Raw genomic sequence first — 7,769 nt, forward strand, 5'->3', positions numbered from 1 at the left:
TGTCCTAGAGAGGTTAGTTTGTTTTAGTGTACTCCAATCAACAGCCCCTAAAACCATAAAAAGGAATGGAGTCATTAGCACTTATGGTTTGTAAATGGCACCCAGAATTATGTTGCACGAAGCACAATTTCACATCATTCTGGGTTCATTTGTGTGGAAACAAGGTCCAGTCAGGCTGAAACGTTACAGGAAGGTAGAATCTATTGAGTTGTAAGTGATCTGAACGTTTCATGATGAGAGCACTTTCCTAAGGGGGTCAAACCATGTCCCAAAGGTCACCGGATCTGGTGTCAATTTAAAGAAGTAGTCCAGTTACACATTTGTGGGCTTATAACTTGGCTTCTGAATGTCCTAGAGGGATCAGGTTTGTTTTAGTGTACTCCAATCAACAGCCCCTACAACCACAAAAAAGAATGGAGTCATTAGCACTTAAGGTTTGTAAATGACACCCAGAATTATGTTGCAGGAAGAACAATTTCACATCATTCTGGGGCCATTTGTGTGAAAACAAGGTCCAATCAGGATGAAACGCTACAAGAAGGTAGAATCTATTGAGTTGTAAGTGATCTGAACGTTTCAAGATGATCGTTCATTCCTATAGGGGGTAAAACCATGTCCCAAAGGTCACCGGGCCTGGTGTCACTTTAAAGAAGTAGTCCAGTTACACCTTTGTGGGCTTATAACTTGGCTTCTGAATGTCCTAGAGAGGTTAGGTTTGTTTTAGTGTTCTCCAATCAACAGCCCCTACAACCACAAAAAGGAATGGAGTCATTAGCACTTATGGTTTGTAAATGGCACCCAGAATTATGTTGCACGAAGCACAATTTCACATCATTCTGGGTCCATTTGTGTGAAAACAAGGTCCAATCAGGCTGAAACGCTACAAGAAGGTAGAATCTATTGAGTTGTAAGTGATCTGAAGGTTTCAAGATGATCGCACATTATTATAGGGGGTAAAACCATGTCCCAAAGGTCACCGGGCCTGGTGTCACTTTAAAGAAGTTGTCCAGTTACACCTTTGTGGGCTTAGAACTTGGCTTCTGAATGTCCTAGAGAGATCAGGTTTGTTTTAGTGTACTCCAATCAACAGCCCCTACAACCGCAAAAAGGAATGGAGTCATTAGCACTTATGGTTTGTAAATGGCACCCAGAATTATGTTGCACGAAGCACAATTTCACATCATTCTGGGTTCATTTGTGTGAAAACAAGGTCCAATCAGGCTGAAACGTTACAGGAAAGTAGAATCTATTGAGTTGTAAGTGATATGAATGTTTCATGATGATCGCACTTTCCTAAGGGGGTCAAACCATGTCCCAAAGGTCACCGGATCTGGTGTCAATTTAAAGAAGTAGTCCAGTTACACATTTGTGGGCTTATAACTTGGCTTCTGAATGACCTAGAGAGATCAGGTTTGTTTTAATGTACTCCAATCAACAGCCCCTACAACCACAAAAAGGAATGGAGATATTAGCACTTATGGTTTGTAAATGGCACCCAGAATTATGTTGCACGAAGCACAATTTCACATCATTCTGGGTTCATTTGTGTGAAAACAAGGTCCAATCAGGCTGAAACGTTACAGGAAGGTAGAATCTATTGAGTTGCAAGTGATCTGAACGTTTCATGATGATAGCACTTTCCTAAGGGGGTCAAACCATGTCCCAAATGTCACCGGATCTGTTGTCAATTTAAAGAAGTAGTCCAGTTACACATTTGTGGGCTTATAACTTGGCTTCTGAATGTCCTAGAGAGATCAGGTTTGTTTTAGTGTACTACAATCAACAGCCCCTACAACCACAAAAAGGAATGGAGTCATTAGCACTTATGGTTTGTAAATGGCACCCAGAATTATGTTGCACGAAGCACAATTTCACATCATTCTGGGTCCATTTGTGTGAAAACAAGGTCCAATCAGGCTGAAACGCTACAAGAAGGTAGAATCTATTGAGTTGTAAGTGATCTGAACATTTCAAGATGATCGCACATTCCTATAGGGGGTAAAACCATGTCCCAAAGGTCACCGGGCCTGGTGTCACTTTAAAGTAGTAGTCCAGTTACACCTTTTGGGCTTATAACTTGGCTTCTGAATGTCCTAGAGAGGTTAGTTTGTTTTAGTGTACTCCAATCAACAGCCCCTAAAACCACAAAAAGGAATGGAGTCATTAGCACTTATGGTTTGTAAATGGCACCCAGAATTATGTTGCACGAAGCACAATTTCACATCATTCTGGGTTCATTTGTGTGGAAACAAGGTCCAATCAGGCTGAAACGTTACAGGAAGGTAGAATCTATTGAGTTGTAAGTGATCTGAACGTTTCATGATGAGAGCACTTTCCTAAGGGGGTCAAACCATGTCCCAAAGGTCACCGGATCTGGTGTCAATTTAAAGAAGTAGTCCAGTTACACATTTGTGGGCTTATAACTTGGCTTCTGAATGTCCTAGACGTATCAGGTTTGTTTTAGTGTACTCCAATCAACAGCCCCTACAACCACAAAAAGGAATGGAGTCATTAGCACTTAAGGTTTGTAAATGACACCCAGAATTATGTTGCAGGAAGAACAATTTCACATCATTCTGGGTCCATTTGTGTGAAAACAAGGTCCAATCAGGCTGAAACGCTACAAGAAGGTAGAATCTATTGAGTTGTAAGTGATCTGAACGTTTCAAGATGATCGCTCATTCCTATAGGGGGTAAAACCATGTCCCAAAGGTCACCGGGCCTGGTGTCACTTTAAAGAAGTAGTCCAGTTACACCTTTGTGGGCTTATAACGTGGCTTCTGAATGTCCTAGAGAGGTTAGGTTTGTTTTAGTGTTCTCTAATCAACAGCCCCTACAACCACAAAAAGGAATGGAGTCATTAGCACTTATGGTTTGTAAATGGCACCCAGAATTATGTTGCACGAAGCACAATTTCACATCATTCTGGGTTCATTTGTGTGAAAACAAGGTAGCCTGGCAAGCCAGACTAAATAAATGTATTATTTAGTCTGGCCACGCTTCACTGACGGCTCTCGGTTGTGGGGCGGGTTCTACCGTTGTCTTTCAAATGATCTCCGCATTCCACTGGACAATGAATGTGACATACTCTTGTTTCACTCTGTTGCATCATCCCACCCACCAGGCAAATAGAGTGCCCTGATTGGCCCACAAAGCAGATAAAGCTCTGTGATTTGTTCACTAAGCAGATAGAGCACTATGATTGGCCCACCATTATGGACCAATCACAGCTCTTTATGTGTTTGAAACCCCTCTAGAGAGCTGTGATTGGCTAGCCAGAGTCCTGGTAGGAGCTGCTGTGGTTCCAATGGAGCATGCCTAGACCATTCTTTGCAAAGCAAGAATTTGGTCTAGTTCACTAGGCTAAAAACAAGGTCCAATCAGGCTGAAACGTTACAGGAAGGTAGAATCTATTGAGTTGTAAGTGATCTGAATGTTTCATGATGATAGCACTTTCCTAAGGGGGTCAAACCATGTCCCAAAGGTCACCGGATCTGGTGTCAATTTAAAGTAGTAGTCCAGTTACACATTTGTGGGCTTATAACTTGACTTCTGAATGTCCTAGAGAGATCAGGTTTGTTTTAATGTACTCCAATCAACAGCCCCTACAACCACAAAAAGGAATGGAGTCATTAGCACTTATGGTTTGTAAATGGCACCCAGAATTATGTTGCACGAAGCACAATTTCACATCATTCTGGGTCCATTTGTGTGAAAACAAGGTCCAATCAGGCTGAAACGCTACAAGAAGGTAGAATCTATTGAGTTGTAAGTGATCTGAAGGTTTCAAGATGATCGCACATTCTTATAGGGGGTAAAACCATGTCCCAAAGGTCACCGGGCCTGGTGTCACTTTAAAGAAGTTGTCCAGTTACACCTTTGTGGGCTTATAACTTGGCTTCTGAATGTCCTAGAGAGATCAGGTTTGTTTTAGTGTACTCCAATCAACAGCCCCTACAACCACAAAAAGGAATGGAGTCATTAGCACTTATGGTTTGTAAATGGCACCCAGAATTATGTTGCACGAAGCACAATTTCACATCATTCTGGGTTCATTTGTGTGAAAACAAGGTACAATCAGGCTGAAACGTTACAGGAAAGTAGAATCTATTGAGTTGTAAGTGATATGAATGTTTCATGATGATAGCACTTTCCTAAGGGGGTCAAACCATGTCCCAAAGGTCACCGGGCCTGGTGTCACTTTAAAGAAGTAGTCCAGTTACACATTTGTGGGCTTATAACTTGGCTTCTGAATGTCCTAGAGAGATCAGGTTTGTTTTAGTGTACTCCAATCAACAGCCCCTAGAACCACAAAAGGAATGGAGACATTAGCACTTATGGTTTTTAAATGGCACCCAGAATTATGTTGCACGAAGCACAATTTCACATCATTCTGGGTTCATTTGTGTGAAAACAAGGTCCAATCAGGCTGAAACGTTACAGGAAGGTAGAATCTATTGTTGTAAGTGATCTGAACGTTTCATGATGATAGCACTTTCCTAAGGGGGTCAAACCATGTCCCAAAGGTCACCGGATCTGGTGTCTAAAGAAGTAGTCCAGTTACACATTTGTGGGCTTATAACTTGGCTTCTGAATGTCCTAGAGAGATCAGGTTTATTTTAGTGTACTCCAATCAACAGCCCCTACAACCACAAAAAGGAATGGAGTCATTAGCACTTATGGTTTTTAAATGGCACCCAGAATTATGTTGCACAAAGCACAATTTCACATCATTCTGGGTCCATTTGTGTGAAAACAAGGTCCAATCAGGCTGAAACGTTACAGGAAGGTAGAATCTATTGAGTTGTAAGTGATCTGAACGTTTCATGATGATAGCACTTTCCTAAGGGGGTCAAACCATCTCCCAAAGGTCACTGGATCTGGTGTCAATTTAAAGAAGTAGTCCAGTTACACATTTGTGGGCTTATAACTTGGCTTCTGAATGTCCTAGAGAGATCAGGTTTGTTTTAATGTACTCCAATCAACAGCCCCTACAACCACAAAAATGAATGGAGTCATTAGCACTTATGGTTTGTAAGTGGCACCCAGAATTATGTTGCACGAAGCACAATTTCACATCATTCTGGGTCAATTTGTGTGAAAACAAGGTCCAATCCGGCTGAAACGCTACAAGAAGGTAGAATCTATTGAGTTGTAAGTGATCTGAACGTTTCAAGATGATCGCACATTCCTATAGGGGGTCAAACCATGTCCCAAAGGTCACCGGGCCAAGTGTCACTTTAAAGAAGTAGTCCAGTTACACCTTTGTGGGCTTATAACTTGGCTTCTGAATGTCCTAGAGAGGTTAGGTTTGTTTTAGTGTACTCCAATCAACAGCCCCTACAACCACAAAAATGAATGGAGTCATTAGCACTTATGGTTTGTAAATGGCACCCAGAATTATTTTGCACGAAGCACAATTTCACATCATTCTGGGTTCATTTGTGTGAAAACAAGGTCCAATCAGGCTGAAACGTTACTGGATGCTAGAATCTATTGAGTTGTAAGTGATCTGAACGTTTCATGATGATAGCGCTTTCCTAAGGGGGTCAAACCATGTCCCAAAGGTCACCGGATCTGGTGTCAATTTAAAGAAGTAGTCCAGTTACACATTTGTGGGCTTATAACTTGGCTTCTGAATGTCCTAGAGAGATCAGGTTTATTTTAGTGTACTCCAATCAACAGCCCCTACAACCACAAAAAGGAATGGAGTCATTAGCACTTATGGTTCTTAAATGGCAACCAGAATTATGCTGCACTAAGCACAATTTCACATGATTCTGGGTCAATTTGTGTGAAAACAAGGTCCAATCCGGCTGAAACGCTACAAGAAGGTAGAATCTATTGAGTTGTAAGTGATCTGAACGTTTCAAGATGATCGCACATTCTTATAGGGGCTCAAACCATGTCCCAAAGGTCACCGGGCCAAGTGTCACTTTAAAGAAGTAGTCCAGTTACATCTTTGTGTGTAGGCTTATAACTTGGCTTCTGAATGTCCTAGAGAGATCAGGTTTGTTTTAGTGTACTCCAATCAACAGCCCCTAGAACCACAAAAAGGAATGGAGACATTAGCACTTATGGTTTTTAAATGGCACCCAGAATTATGTTGCACGAAGCACAATTTCACATCATTCTGGGTTCATTTGTGTGAAAACAAGGTCCAATCAGGCTGAAACGTTACAGGAAGGTAGAATCTCTTGTTGTAAGTGATCTGAACGTTTCATGATGATAGCACTTTCCTAAGGGGGTCAAACCATGTCCCAAAGGTCACCGGATCTGGTGTCTAAAGAAGTAGTCCAGTTACAAATTTGTGGGCTTATAACTTGGCTTCTGAATGTCCTAGAGAGATCAGGTTTGTTTTAGTATACTCCAATCAACAGCCCCTACAACCACAAAAAGGAATGGAGTCATTAGACTCATGGTTTTTAAATGGCACCCAGAATTATGTTGCACGAAGCACAATTTCACATCATTCTGGGTTCATTTGTGTGAAAACAAGGTCCAATCAGGCTGAAACGTTACAGGAAGGTAGAATCTATTGCGTTGTAAGTTATCTGAACGTTTCATGATGATAGCACTTTCCTAAGGGGGTCAAACCATGTCCCAAAGGTCACCGGATCTGGTGTCAATTTAAAGAAGTAGTCCAGTTACACATTTGTGGGCTTATAACTTGGCTTCTGAATGTCCTAGAGCGATCAGGTTTGTTTTAGTGTACTCCAATCAACAGCCCCTACAACCACAAAAAGGAATGGAGTCATTAGCACTTATGGTTTTTAAATGGCACCCAGAATTATGTTGCACGAAGCACAATTTCACATCATTCTGGGTTCATTTGTGTGAAAACAAGGTCCAATTAGGCTGAAACGTTACAGGAAGGTAGAATCTATTGAGTTGTAAGTGATCTGAACGTTTCATGATGATAGCACTTTCCTAAGGGGGTCAAACCATGTCCCAAAGTTCACCGGATCTGGTGTCAATTTAAAGAAGTAGTCCAGTTACACATTTGTGGGCTTATAACTTGGCTTCTGAATGTCCTAGAGAGATCAGGTTTGTTTTAGTGTACTCCAATCAACAGCCCCTACAACCACAAAAAGGAATGGAGTCATTAGCACTTATGGTTTGTAAATGGCACCCAGAATTATGTTGCACGAAGCACAATTTCACATCATTCTGGGTCCATTTGTGTGAAAACAAGGTCCAATCAGGCTGAAACATTACAGGAAGGTAGAATCTATTAAAATGTAAGTGATCTGAAGGTTTCATGATGATAGCACTTCCCTAAGGGGGTCAAACCATGTCCCAAAGGTCACCGGATCTGGTGTCTAAAGAAGTAGTCCAGTTACACATTTGTGGGCTTATAACTTGGCTTCTGAATGTCCTAGAGAGATCAGGTTTGTTTTAGTATACTCCAATCAACAGCCCCTACAACCACAAAAAGGAATGGAGTCATTAGCACTTATGGTTTTTAAATGGCACCCAGAATTATGTTGCACGAAGCACAATTTCACATCATTCTGGGTTCATTTGTGTGAAAACAAGGTCCAATCAGGCTGAAACGTTACAGAAAGGTAGAATCTATTGAGTTGTAAGTGATCTGAACGTTTCATGATGATAGCACTTTCCTAAGGGGGTCAAACCATGTCCCAAATGTCACCGGATCTGGTGTCAATTTAAAGTAGTAGTCCAGTTACACATTTGTGGGCTTATAACTTGGCTTCTGAATGTCCTGGAGAGGTCAGGTTTGTTTTAATGTACTCCGATCAACAGCC

This window comes from Nothobranchius furzeri, unplaced genomic scaffold (assembly GCF_043380555.1).
Source record: "Nothobranchius furzeri strain GRZ-AD unplaced genomic scaffold, NfurGRZ-RIMD1 Scf043, whole genome shotgun sequence".
Taxonomy (NCBI): Eukaryota; Metazoa; Chordata; class Actinopteri; order Cyprinodontiformes; family Nothobranchiidae; genus Nothobranchius; species Nothobranchius furzeri.